General features: G+C 32.2%; 1 protein-coding gene across 1 annotated transcript in view; it reads left to right on the top strand.

Annotated features, from left to right (window-relative positions):
* Positions 1-15,850, top strand: part of MGAT4C (MGAT4 family member C) — a 558,476-nt gene that overhangs the window by 199,013 nt on the left and 343,613 nt on the right. The window contains exon 2 of the mRNA XM_033116167.1: positions 10,258-10,368. The gene's annotated coding sequence lies outside the window, so the exon portion shown is untranslated. The remainder of the gene's footprint in view (positions 1-10,257; positions 10,369-15,850) is intronic.

Below are 15,850 nucleotides of genomic sequence, written 5' to 3'. Positions count from 1 at the left end.
AAGTAGAAAACAACTGTTCAAGGATAAAACACAAAACAGAACTTGGCAGTCACGCAGCACTAGGAAGTCAACAATTGGAATTCAGAAAATAATATAGAAGAGTGAATGCCATTGATTAAACAGAGGTAATTGGTCCTGATAGAAAATAGGACCTAATGATTGAAAAGACAAAAATTAAACAATAGAATAAACTCACAGGTTATGTAGATATTAGAATTATTATATACTGACTTTAATATGATTAGGATTGTTACATACAAAAATGAATAGCATATAAAAAAATTCAACAGAGCTGGAATTAAAAATTCATGTGTATGTGTCTGTCTGTGTGTGTCTCTGTGTGTATGATAAAAAATCCTAGAACTGAGAATTTTGATAATTGAATAAAGAATTCACATTACAGAAGACAGAATTACTGTCCAATCTTATTTTAAAGCTATCTATTGAAGTATGCAAAGACTATTTCTCTTGAAAGACTGAGACAGAAACAAAAGGAAGGTAAATTTATATAGAATCATAAAGAGAAAAGAATAGGTCAAAGCAAAATTCAAAGAGATATTGACCAATAGTTTTCCAAATCTGACAAAAGATATAATAACAAAGATTGTAAAAGCTACAGAAGCTCAAATGCAATGAAAATCTAGCCACTTTTAGTAAAACTTGAAAAACACAGAGAAAATCTTTAAAAGAAATCCGAGGGAAAGACATATTGCCTTCAAAGGAACTAAATGAAACTGACAGCTGACCCCCCTTCTTTGATGATCATCAGATATACAACAAATATAACACTCAATCTAGTTAAAAAATAAAACAAAACAAAAAGAACAAGATTGTGTTTTCAATACCTGCCAGATATATATCTCCATACACAGACACAGATATCCATACATATATGTATTTGCCTAAAAAATGTATACACATTTTAAGAAAGGAAAAAACTGTATTAAAATTGTAATACTCAATATATACCGATAACAAAAAATGAGTACAAGTCATGTGTATACATTTTTCGGCACCCCCGGTATACATATATAGGGGTGTGTGTATGTGTGTATGTGTATATACTACTTCTGTTTAATAAATGGCAGGCAGAAATTAATGGGCAAATCACCTGATTCAGCTGAGGCTGATCTATTTCTTGTTTGCTTTTATGCTAGGTGGAACTCTTCTCGGGTCTCCACTAAAAGTGTAGGGTACTAACCATTCACTCTTCTATATTATTTTCTGAATTCCAATTGTTGACTTCCTAGTGCTGTGTGACTGCCAAGTTCTGTTTTGTGTTTTATCCTTGAACAGCTGTTTTCTACTTTTTCTTTTTTTTTTTTAATTTAGCTCACGTTCTTATTACTGCTCTATGAGAGATTAAGACTGATGATATCATTATTGCATTGTAGCCTGAAATGAAAATCGGTCAAGTTATTTAACTTCTGTAATTCTTGGCCTTCTTTTTTTTAAACGGGAATAAATATAACCAGTCCTCTTTCAGCCACATGCATTACAGACAACAATGGGATGTTGGCTGCGAGAATGAGATGGTCATTCCTCTGTGAGGGAAGTAAACTTTCCCAGAAAATATGAATGGACTTCTGCTTATCGGACTCTTACCAGAACTTTATCCGTCACTGTAAGGACTGTTGGGAAAGGGAGCTTTTCAACCAGGCACAATGCCTTCTCAAACCAAATGTGTCCCACACATTTACTCATACTTATCCTGCACAGGATTAAATTCTTAATATATATATATATATATATATATATATATATATATATATATATATATATACACACACACACACATAGATATATATGGTATATATCTATGTGTGTGCATACATATATAGATGTACATATACATATGTAAATGCTCATTGTGCATGTGTGCACACATTCGTGTGTATGTGTGTATATATATTCATGTAGACTTGTACACACACATATACATACACACACACATACTGTATATTGTTTTTGCATACGTATACCTAAATAAATGTATGTATATACATACACACCAAATAATTGAAAGGAAGGAAGGGAAAAAAGATGGGTCACTACCTCACATAACCCAGAATAAGTAGTTCCAAAACATTTTAGACCCAAATGTAAAATATAATAAAACAAAATTTTTGAAGATAATATAAAATATTTTCATGACTTTGTTGTCAGCAAACACATGTTAACAGGACTCAAGAAGAAGTAACTATAAAGGAAAAATAGATAATTGCATTATTTTAAAAGAACTCTGTTCACTGTTAGGAAGAGTAAAAATGAAGTCACAGAATGAGAAAATTTTTTGACGATTTGAAGAAGTGTGTGGGAACATTTTTATATGATGAAAAACTTGTGTCTAAAATACATAAGGAATTCCCACAAATCATTGAGAAATGGCAACCTTATGAGATATAGCTGCCTAAAGAAAAAATAGGTAGTTTACTAAGAAAAGCTTCCCAAATTACCTGTAAGCCTATTTATAGGTCCTTAACATCAATTCGTCTTCAGGGAAATGCTGATGAAAACCACTATGAGTGTGGGGAAAACCAACAGAGTTGGCGAGGATTAGGGGAACTAGTAATGGCATTTACTGTGATTACAGCAAACTGTCACAGCTTCCTTGGAAACTTGGCAATGTCTATTAAAGCGGAACATATAAATACCCTACAATACACGTAGGCTAAAAATGTGATAAAATGTCCAAGGCAAAATAATTCTTTTTATTGAGGTGACATTTACTTAACATAAACTAACTATTTTAAAGTGTACAATTCAGTGACATCTAGCACATTCACAGAATTGTACAAACGCCACCTCTATCTGCTTCCAAATGTTCTTTAATTCAATTTGTTAAAAAATTGGATCCATAAATTCATTAACTTCATAAAAATTTATCAAGCTGTACAGTTAAGAGCTCTGCACTTTATCTTATGTGGAGTATTTTGTTGTCGTTTATCTTTTTAAAATTAAGATTTTATTTCTTTTACAGCAGTTTTAGGTTCACAGCAATTGATAAGATGGTAAAGAAATTTCCCATGTACCCTGTGTCCTACGTACGCCTAGCTTTCCACATTAGTAACATGTCCCACCAGAGTTTTACATTTGTTACAATGGATAAACCTACATGGACACAACATAATCACCCGAAGTTCACAGTTTAACCTGATGGTTCACGTTTCTTGTACATTCTGTGGGTTGGACAAATGTATAATGCCATGTACCCACCATTACAGTATCATACCAAATATTTTCACTGCCCTAAAATTTCTCTATGCTCCACTCATTCACCCTTCCTTCTTTCCCCGATCACTGATCTTTTTATTGTCTCTATAGTTTTACTGTCTCCATGAATGTTCAAGAATGTCATATGGTTAGAATTATATAGTATATAGACTTGTCAGATTGCCAGATTTTACTTAATAATGTGCGTTTATAGTCTCTGCATGTCTTTTTATGGCTCGACAGCTCATTTCTTTTTAATGCTGAATAATATTCCATTGTCTGAATGTACTATAATTTTATCCATTCAGCTACTGAAGGGCTTCTTCCTTGCTTCTAATGTTTATCAGTAACAAATAAAGCTGCTATAAATATCTATGTGCAGGTTTTTGCATGAATATATGTTTTTAACTCCTTTAGGTAAATGAGCATGATTGCTGGATAACATGGTAAGAGTATGCTTCGATTTGTAAGAAAATATCTGCCTTCCAAAGTTGCAATACAATTTTGCATTTCCACGGGCACTATATGAAAATTCCTATTACTTTAAACCATCATCAACATATGGTATTGTTAGTGTTCCAAATTTTGGCCATTCTAATAGGTGTGTAGCGATATCTCGTTGTTGTTTTACCTTGCATTTTCCTGCTGACATATGATGTGGAACATTTTTTCCTATGCTTATTTGCCATCTGTCTATTTTTTCTGATGTGGTGTCTGTTAACGTCTTTGGCCCATTTTTTAATCAGGTTAGTGCTTTGTTGTTGAATTTTAAGAGTTCTTTGTATATTTTGTATAATAGTCCTTTGCCAGATTTGTCTTTTGCAATTATTTTCTCCCTGTATGTGGCTTCTCTTTTCATTGTATCTACATTGTCTTTTGCAGAGCAGAAGGTTTTAGTTTTAATAAACTTCATCTTATCATGGTTTTTATCATGATTCATTTCATGGATTCTTATCATGATTCATTTCATGGATCATACCTTTGGTATTCTACCTAAAAAGTAATCGCTATACACAATGCCATCTTGATTTTCTCCTTCATTATCTTCTGGGAGTTTTATAGTTAAGTGTTTTACGTTTAATTCTGGCATCCATTTGGAATTAAAATTTGTGAAGAATGTAAAGTCTGTGTCTAGATTAATTTTTTTTTTTTTTTTTGCATGTGGATGGCCATTTTCTTCATTGTATTGTCTTTTCTGTTTGTCAAACGTGAGTTGACTACATTTATATAGACGTGTTTCTGGGCTCTCTATTTTATTTGTATACTCATTTATCTACTTGTCTACTCTTTCACCAACACCACACTCTTAAATACTGTAGGTTTATAGTAAGTATTAAAGTCAGATAGTGTTAGTCCTTCAATTTTGTTCTCCTCAATATTGTTTTAAGTTTTCTGGGTTATGTTACTTTATGTAGCTATTAATTACAATTCTTAGCAAAATATCTCCCAAATATAATTTAAAACCACAGCATTACGTTGGCTTAGGATGGTGAGTGATTGATTTGAAAACTGTTAATGCCAGAAAGGAAGATTCTGAATCAAAGTCTGAGATACAGAGTGGTTATATAGACAATTTGAGATTTCAGTAAGGAAACTCAGAATACATAAGGAAGAAATATTTCATTTATGCTTAATTTGGAGAGCTGTTAGAAGTTTAAATTGAAATTATAAACAATGTCAAATAACTCATATTTCAAGAATGTATAATACAGCCTAATAGCAGTTTGTTTTTATGGAAATGCTGAGGGCCGAACCCAAGTGAAAATATATGTCGAAAACATATCAACAGGTGGTAATCTTCTAAAGAGTTTATTAGTAAAACAATGCACATGAATATTGGTTGGTACCTCAAGGTGGAACTGAAAATAAGGAGATAAATTACTTTGAAAGTAGAAGCTGAAGGACCTAAGAAATAAGGGAATATGGTAGATAAAATAAAGTAACTTGTGCAATACATAAAGTACTCAAGCTAGCAGCTGACACACACAGAAAGGATATATATTCAGTGTATTAGCTACTATAATAATGAGGCAAAGTAGAAGAAAGAAGAGAATGGGGCAAGGAGGAGGGCAGGATTGAGAGGGGAAAAAGTAAGGAGAGAAAAAGAACAAGACAAAAAAAAGAGGTTGTACTAACTATGGGTATTGCCCTTCAAATTCAATTTTAATTTAATCTTCATTTATTTTTTGCATGCCAGTTTTTAAGGTTTTATTTTATGGTAATATTCAATGGTATTATATCCTATTTTATGTTTATGTAAAATCTTTAAAAACTAATATGAAGACCAGCTTATTTATCATGTGGAGTTTATTATACTCTGTTAAAAACTATATGCCTTTTATATAAGGACAGTTTTGTGCATACTTAATTTTATTAAGTTGTGAAATCTGTGTTGATGAGATAAGAAGAAGAGAGTGTGTATTTGATTAGCACTTCACAGAGAAGGTGAAGTTCTAAATAATATACAAAAGATAAGGCAAGCCATGGAGGACCATTTTTATTGTATACCTCCAAGGGCACCATCTACATTTGTGAATAGTCATTTTTTAGAGTTGTGCTCTGGTTCATCTGAAATTCAACTTCTATTATTATTATTTTTTTTGGCCTAGCACTTGTAATTTTTCCTAGTATTTCTTAGTATTAATAGTTTCTATTGAAATTTATTTTACAAACAGTAAAATACAACCATTTCAAGTACACATTTTGATGAGTTTTCATAAACATACACCACCATGTAACTACCACCACATCATAAACTGAAATTTCCTTATCTTAAACAGCGCCCTTATCAGTCAACACCTCTGCCATCACTCCCATTGCCAGCTAATCGTTGCTCTAATTTCTGACAGAATCCAGTCATTTTTATAAAATTACATTAAACATTTTAAAAACAATTTTGCTCTTAAATGAGGAAAAACAATGATAAATGACAAATTCAAGATGATAAGTCATATGCATACATTCATATTATGAAATATGAGGTTAGTTGACATATCTTGGTATGTGCATGTCATGGCAAAAAAAAAATGAGTAAAGATATGACTGTCAATGGGATTTTATTTATTTTTGTATTGTATTTTCTTGCTTTTAATTGCCATTCATTTTTATGTATTTTCTCTTCTCTCTTCTGTTTACACTTGGTCTCCTCACTATTTAGAGATTCCATTTTTTTTCTCTAAAGAAATATTAGGGATATCATAAACCAAGCCAACTTAAAATGATAAAACTTACAATGAGATTACACTCTGGTCAATCCATGGGCTTCTTATTGAAAGCAATTCCATTAAACTTGTTTATTTTTTAAAAACATAATTGATGCTTATGCAATACAATGATTTTATTTAGTGGTAAATAATAATCTCTAAACATTTATAAGTTTATTGACACAGTTCTCGTGACTTTCAATTGTAGTCAGGGTGTTCCCTGTCACTTTTTTTCATTTAGACTGAAGTGTGCAGTCACAGTTTCTCATTCAGAGACAGGGCGCCCTTTTAGAATATTTGTTTCTGCAAAAGGGACTCTATGCTACCATGTCTTTTCTCCTTGGCATTATTCATCTTTTTATCTATTTTATATCATTATATTGTAAGCCTATCTATTATAGAAAAAAATAGTGATGTATGGCCAAGCAAGCCATCTTATTACTTGTGCATGATGTGTTAATGGTATTTAGATTATAACATTTATTGTATGTCTGTGTACACTGCTTTCATTTACTGTGTAAACGTCTATCCTAGGCACTTCGCATTAATTATCTTATTGTCTCCTCACAATCACTCAGGAAGCTGAGTATTAACATCTCCCTTTCATGGGTGAGGAAATGGAGGCATAGCAACAATATTCAACTTGCATAAATTTACATATATTCAAGTCTGTTTTTGTATCACTATGAAATCCATACTCTTCTACCATGGCTAATCACATCCATATATATTAGAAGAATGAGTTACATAATTAACTTTAAGCTTTGATAGAAGTTTAGGTGAATAGTAGATAGAAAACAGTACATAGAATCCATATTTGTAATGTGAGGGAAAATCAATAAGATAGTATAAATAATAAGATACTATTTTATATTCATTTTTTTTTCTTTTAAGACATTGCTTTTGTAAATACGCACAAAAAAAAGCAAATTGTTTTCTGGAAGTCAGAACCTCAAGAATTTTCATAAACAGATAATGCAAAATGAATGCAGAATAATACCTGGCTATAATGGCATATTATTTTCAGAAAGTAAATGCATTATTTACATTGGCAATGTCATCCAGAGCAACCTTCCTGGGATAAGTAATTATTGAAATGGCTGTTTTCCTGCAGGAACGTTTTAACCTCATCTGTGTGATTTGTTTTCATTATCAGGACAGATGATCTATTGCCTCAGCCATATGTTTCACAAGAATTTTGAATTTTGTTCTAAAGAGCATACATCACAATAATATTATTGTATATTTTTGTATATGTGTGTAAAACGTTTGATTGAAACATACATATTCAGAAAAATGCAAACTCTTAAGTAAATAACTCGCAGTGAATATTCAGAGTGAACATATCTCTTTGATTAAGTATAACCCTAACAAAAAAGATAATATCAACTTCTCAGGAAACTGTCTAGTACTTCTTTCCATTTATTATTCCCGGTCTACCCAAAACTAATCAGTAGACTGACATCTATTACTGTAAATTAGTTTCGACTGTTTTTGAAGCCTCCATAAATGGAATCATACAAGATATGCTCTTTATTTGTAACATATTTTCTCAACATTATGCTTAAGAGACTCACCCATTTTGTCATGTATGACAATAGTTTATTTCTCGTTGATATATTTTATTATATCATGTGAATATTCCAAAGCATATTTATCCATTTTACTGCTGATGGACATTTGGATAGTTTTCAGTTTGGACTATTACAAAGAAGACACCTGTAAACAGTCTCATGTACACCTTTTGATGCCATCCATGTACATGTACTTTGTGAGTATGAAATTAGGAGTGTAGTTGTTGGATCACAGAGTAAGTACATTTTTAGCTTCAGTGTATGCTATCAGTTTTTAAAAGTGCATGTGCAAGTTTCCTAACCTTAGAGCTATATATGTGTTCCAATTGTTCCACCTTGTCCCCAAATCTTGAAACAGTGTGTTAGACGTTCTACTCTAACATGCATTTCCCGGAAGAGAGAGTTGAACACTCTCTTATATGGTTTTCCTTTTAGATAATATCTTTTGTACAGTACCTGCACAAATATTTTTGCTGTTAAACATTAAATCGTCATTTTAGAAATTACTTTTAGGAGTTTATTTACAAGTTTGTTGTAAATGTTATTGCAGCATAATTGACATAACTTGAATTATACATGTTTAAAGTGTGCAACTTGATTGGGTTTGACATATGTATACACTCATGAAAAAATCAAGACAGCCAAGATAGTGAACTCACCTGTTACCAACAAAAGTTTCCTTACGACCCTTGGCTATCTTTTACACCAATTCTACAACTTTCTCTTTTTAGTTTCCAGGTGACAACTGATCTGTTTTCTGTCACTATAAATTAGTTTGCAGTTTTAGAATTTTATATGAATGAAATCACACAGTGTATACTTATGGTGTTTAGCTAATTAATGCCCTCTCTGCTATTCTGATGAGAGAAATAAATTAAAAATGTTAGTGAAAAGTTTTATAAAGGCAAATGTTATATAATAAGGGAGATGATAGTTCACTGCTACGAACCTTGTAAAAAACAGTATGTAGGATTTATTCCTCCACACTCTGCCTCTCTAACATCATGCAAAGATTAGTTATCTATTCCCTTAGAAGAGTGGTATACATCTGTCTATGATACTCTGAATTATAACCAAAATCTTTAATTGGCAATGATATCCACAAATATAAATAAGGAGTATTTTCCTTTCAAGGTTTTAGGTTATTTTAACTTACACGTTACTTAAAAAGACTCCCCAGTATATAGAATTTCACACTTGTAGAGTACCTAAATTTTTCCTTGCTTCTAGGAGACATATCTTATAAATTGTTATCAGTTGTAATTTTTAGACATTTATACAATCATAATGTCCATAGTCATAAATTCTTTTGTTAAACTTAATTTGTATAATAAAAATAAACTACCACATATAAAATGCACAAAAGAAAACCTTCCCTGCATTTAATTCATATTTTGAAACTGTAGCACTGCTGATAACTGTTAACCAGGCTGTATACACATGGGTGGCAAGACAAAGATTACATGTAGTTCCAAGATCAATGTACTACTTAGATCATTATACGAAGTAGTACACTTTGAGACTGTTTTTTACTGAGGCTTATTTTTTGATCTAGTGTTCACATTTTCTTCATAACAGGACTGTGCCACTGAAAATCAGTTAATGCCTCCATAAAACTTGAATGTTTAAAAATAAGAAGAAAAAAAAACCTAGGCTATGTGACTCCAGCATTGCTCCCATAAAAATTAAAGAATGTGATTGCATTTCAACCCTTTGGAAGGTTTGGGCAAAAGAACAGTGGAATATTTAACAAGACTTAGAAATCCAACACAGTTGGTCTCGAACTCCAGGGTATGTTGTAGGCATTACTGATATGGCTTCTGTGAAAAACAAAGATGTGGAATGTTCATTTGACTTTTATCAAATAGTGAATAAAAGAGAATTAATAATGCTGATACTCATTAACATATAAGTAATGGACTGAATACTGTCAAGCTGAAAATAAAAACACGCAGATGCCAAGTAAATGTATTTATCAACATTGTCTTGATTTAACATGTTTTTATTTTTAAGTCTCGAACCACACTTTCAGAACACAAAGATCTTGTCATAGTAGTAGAGTTGACACTCACAAATTCGTGGTTTCTTTAAAGATATCGATGTCAGCATTGAATAGAGAAAACCAAACAGTAAGTATCAAAGTAGCAATTGGCCTGTTTGGAAATAGTCTACTCGGGTAACAGCGACTACATTCAACAAGCAAGTGCCATCACGATGAATGTTTACAACACTTTTTTGAGAGCCAATTATACTGTTTTTTTGTGCAGGGACTGGAGATCAGCCAGATCAGTTGTATGCACAAAGCTGCTTTGGATCCGTCTTTTCAAACAAGAGCTGCAGAAAACGTTATAGCAGGGTTGAAGCTTTATTCCTCTCTGGTAAGAGAAGCTTTCTTTTTCTTTGCTATGGTGAGAGTTTGCTAAGAAATCCTTTTAAACCATAATGTGGTCAGGGAGCAGAGAAGCTGTTCTATGTTACAAGTCATAAAATGTTTTATTTTCTTTTGAACTATTTTTTTTTTCATAATGCTTTTTGCCTGTGCGTTATATAGAAAAATAAAAGTGAAAGAGTAGGTCATACAGCACATGTTAAATTTGTATTGGAGGTAGGGGAGTCTTAAACTACTCTTCTGTTGAATGAAATGTGGTGTTGTTTTATGTTTTATATTGTAGAACTCCTGGTTAGGACAAAGGGGAAAAGACTCAGTATTCTGATCCATGCCTGACAGTGAATTCTTGTGTTTAAGTTTTCCCCCGACCACCGATCCTATTAATGCCCAACAGCTCAGTGCCATAAAGCTTCCAGAACCCAACCAAATGTGGCCTTTGGGTTTGCTTGTAGACATTTCTGACCTCCTTTCATTTTAAAAAGTGGAAAAGCTGGAGATAGTAATTCTGGGTGAGTCTGCATATGGCTTTTGCCACATTAGCTCTACGTAATGTAACTGTGCACATATATACACAATGTAAGATTTTGTTTTTCACATAAATTTCTTCAACCTGTAGTGTGTGCTTCAAAAGTCAACATTTCCACAAAAATTTCTACTTGTTATAAACTCAACCTGAATTCATCTCTCTAATATGGCAAGAAAATAGCTGAATTGCATTTATTTAACTGTTTATTTTCTTGGTTAGCATTCATTCAGAAAACAATAGTGTAAATATCAAAAAGACTTTAAAATCAATCAGATGCATTTAAAGCTAAATCCATTTTTAAAGTAAACTTTTTAAAGTGAAGATAGTTGTCTGTAGTTTTTCTTCTTTTCAGTACCTGAGTTACATGAGTGATTATATATATATCCATGAGATTTGACTATAAATTCATTTAGAGATTTACCCCAGAGTTACCCCAGATTTACCCCAGGTTCAAAGTTATAAGCAACTCACAATGTCAGTCTAATAAGTTACTAATAAATATTCGTTATTTTGATCATTTCAATGGTATTTATTGACTACCTACCTTGCTAAATGTTTCAAAGAGAGGAAATATGTCTTTTTTTTTATTTTTCAATTACAACTTCCATGCAATTTTATTAGTTCCAAATGTATAGCATAGTATTACACATTTATATAACTTACAAAGTTATATAAATCTAGTTCCCATCTGACACCGTACATAATTATTACACTATTATTGACTATATTCCCTGTGCTATACTTTATACTTTACATCTCTATAAGTACTTTGTAACACCCATTTGTACTTCTTAATCCCTTCCCATTTCTCACCCATTCTCCCCAACACCCCTCCCATGTGGCAACCATCAAAATGTGCTCTGTATCTGTGAATTTGTTTGTGTTTTTTTTTGTTAGTTCATTTATTTATTTATTTTTTTAGATTCCACATACAAGTGAAATAATATGGTATTTGTCTATCTGAGAAAATATGTATTTTATAAAAAAAAGTGGAATATGTAACATCTGTACAGATGTAATGATTCAACAAATGTGTTTGAAAACAACTAATTTATATTGAGGTTTTGGCTAAGGAAAAAAATAGGTAAGAGTATCCTACACACAGATTCAGGAATAGTCAGGGATAACAATGAATGTAATGAGAATACATATGCATATACATATACATACACATATGTATAAATGTATACATATACACACATATGTATGTCTATATGTGTACATCTAATCATTTCTATTTTCTCCATAAAATATGTCCCATTGGAAGTCTCTCTGTGTTAATTACACATATAATTATTTTTGCCTTTAGAAACTAAAATTGTTACCACACTCGCTATTTGAGAAGATAGAAAGGAAAAGAAAATATAGCACTTTTGACACCCAATGCATGTGGCACCGCAGGATCTCCCAGAATTGTTTTACTTTCAAGCTTTTACTTTTGCTATTCATGCCGAGAACACTGCTTTTTCTATTGCCTCCTGTCCAGGTTCTATCTGTCCTTACGGCTTAGAGTAAAAACTACTTTATATCATGATATCTTCCCAGCAAACCTTATGCTCACTTCGGGTAAAATGATCTCTTCCATCTTGGAATATTCTTATCACTTTATTGTTGTGGAGAGCAGACTAATTTTATAAACAGCAGTAAGACATTTTTGGCAACAATTTCTCCTTCGAGACATTGTTTGAGAAGTCTTTTTTTTTTAGAAAGCTGCTTTTTACATGATTAATATTTTCATTACTCTTCAAACCTCCTTTGCATTCTTTGCCCCCCTGCTTTTGTTACAGCTGATAATCTTACCTTTCATCTCAAATCATCTGGTGGGTTCCCCCATGTGCTTTTGCCTCCAAATCTAAAAAGCTTACTCAGCATTCACCCACCACTCTTTCCTTTCTACCTTTTGTGATTGGAGGAAGCACCCATACTTTTATCAGTATTCAGTCTCTACTTCTCAATTCTCAGGTAACCACCTTAATCATCACTTCTTCTTCATTTCTAATCATCATTTCTATTTTCTCATTAAATTTTTCCACTTGGAAGTCTCTCTGCATTAACTACACATATTTACCAATCCATGGCTGGAATTGCATGTCCCCTCTAGGTGCCATCTGCAATTCTGCTACTCTTCACAAACTTCTCAGAGTTTATTTTTCCAGACACCATTTCCATGACCTTACCTCTCTTTCTCTTCAGTATTTCTCTGCCTTCATGATTCTTCCAAACTTCCTCAGGTAGCCACTTGATTTTCTGGTTAATAAATCCATTATACACTTTTCAGTTCTCATCTTAATTTCCCACAGTATGTAAGAGTTGTCTATTTAATCCTTTTTGAAACATTTTACCCTCCTAACTTTTTTAACAAGCACTAACACCACAGCAAATACACATATACTATACATATAATGTGTTTAATGTGTTGAGATATATATATTACATATTACATATGTATGTAGTTAATGGTCAGAGAGAGAGACACACACAGATTTGACATCAATCATATAGAGAATAATTTAAGCCTGAAAAATAAAACAATATGAGATACATCCATCACCAGATCTCATTGCAAAAGATCATCACATTATATTAATGTGCTAACAAGTTAATGATCACTGTATTGTTTTTTCCTAGTTTCCTTGTATTTTCTTTACATTTTAACCTTTTTCATCTAAATAAGCTGTCACAATCGTAAGGCTCAGTTTCTTTATCTGTACAAAATGTATGACCTACCTATCTAAAGGTATATTATAGACAAAATATAAGATCCCATCAAACACCAATGGAAAAGAAATTCCTCAAGTGAATAAAAAAAAAATTACAAAAAACAGAAAAAGTACAGCTAACATCATTCTTAATGGTGAAAAATTCAAAACTTTCCCACTGAGATCAAGGGAAAGTCAAGGATGTCCCCTTTCACAACTTATTTTTCACTTCGTACTCCAATTCCTATTTAACACAATGAAAAAGGAAATAAGAGATATACAGACTGGGAACTAAGAAATAAAACTTTTTGTTTGCAGATGACATGATTTTCTTTGTAGAATTCCAGAATAATTGACAGTAAAATTCCTGGACTAATCAACAGTTATAGCAAGGTTGCAGGATACAAGGTTAACATAAAAAAAGTCCATCAGTTTCCTGTTTACCAGTGATGAACAATTGGAATTTGAAATTAAAAACAAAATCTACTGGACACTTGACCTTGGACTTCCCAGTCTCTGGATTCGTAACAAGTACTTTCTATTGTTTATAAGCCACCCAGTATATGGTATTTTGTTGTAGCAGCCTGGACATAATAAGACAGACTATTATGCAAATATACAAATAATTCTTAAAACTTGGCAATAACAAATGTAACATCACAATAAAAATAGGCAAAAGGACTGAACAAACATCTCACCAAAGAAGATACACAGATGGCACATAAGCATATGAAAAGGTACTTGACATCATACATCATTAGGAAATTACAAATTAAAGCAAGATATTACTATACAACTATTTGAATGGCCAAAATCTGGAGCCCTGACAACACCAGATGCTGACAAAGATGTGGAAAAACAGAAACTCTCATTTATTTCTAGTAGAAATAATATATATATATATACACACACACACACACACACATATATGTATATATGTGTATATATATATATATATATATATATATATATATATATATACACACACACATATATATATATGGTCACTTTTAGAAGACAGTTTGGCAATTTTTTATAAAACTAAGCATACTCTTACCATGTAATCCAGCAATTGTGCTTCTTGGTATACAAAACCAGTACACAGATATCAATAACAGCCTTATTTATAATTTCCCAAACTTGGATACAACCAAGATGTACATGGATAAGTAGGTAAACGGATAAGTCAACTGTGCTACATCTGGACAATGGAATATTATTTAGTGCTATAATGAAATGAATTATCAAACTATGAAAATGACATGGAGGAACCTTAAATGCATGTTATTAAGTGAAAGAGGCCAATCTGAAAAGGCTCTATACTGTATGGTTTCAAATTGACATTTCAGAAAAGGCAAAACTGTGGAGACAGTTGAAAGATTAGTGCTTGCCAGGTGTTTGGGGGAAGGAGGAATGCAAAGGCAGAGCACAGGCATTTTTAGGGCAGTGAAACTGCTTTTCATGATACTGTAATGGTAGATACATATCATTATACATTTGTTAAAACCCATAGAATGTACAACACTAACAGTGAACCATTATGTAAACTATGGGCTTTGAGTGATAACGTATCAAGGCAGGTTTATCGATGGTAGCAAATGCACCACTCTGGTGCAGGGCATTGATGTTAGGGGAGGTCGTGCATGTGTGGGGACAGGAGATGCATGGGTCCTCTTTATACTTTCTGTTCAGTTTTGCTGTGATCTTAAAACTGCTCTAAAAATCATCATCTATATAAAAGGCAACAAATTTGATGGGAAAAATATGAAAGAGCAAATATAGAAGGCTTTGTAAATTAAAAACTCATACAAATATGTCGTTTCTCTCAAAATACCTTAGGATTAAAAACTTCAATAAATAATTCTGATCTGTATACTCGATATGTAAAGATTAAATTATTGTGTGCATTTTATTTTATCTTCTTGCAAAGTCCATGTTTTTAAATATATATATTTTTAATTTTTTTATTACACTTGACACATAATATCACATTAGTTTCAGGTGTACAATAGAGTAGTTGCGCATTTGTGTAACTTATTAACTGATTGCCCAGATAAATCTAGCATCCATCTGACACCATTCATAGTTGTTACAATACTATTGACTATATTCCCTATGCTTCACTTTACATTTTGTAACTAACAATTTGTAAATCTTAATCCCTTCCCCATTTTTACTCATCCCTACACCCCTTCCCGTCTGGCATCTCCCTTACCATCAAAATGTTCTCTGTATCTATGAATTTG

This window comes from Rhinolophus ferrumequinum, chromosome 10, assembly GCF_004115265.2.
Source record: "Rhinolophus ferrumequinum isolate MPI-CBG mRhiFer1 chromosome 10, mRhiFer1_v1.p, whole genome shotgun sequence".
Taxonomy (NCBI): Eukaryota; Metazoa; Chordata; class Mammalia; order Chiroptera; family Rhinolophidae; genus Rhinolophus; species Rhinolophus ferrumequinum.
Note: the sequence above shows the minus strand (reverse complement) of the source record. Positions and strands in the feature narration are given on the sequence as shown.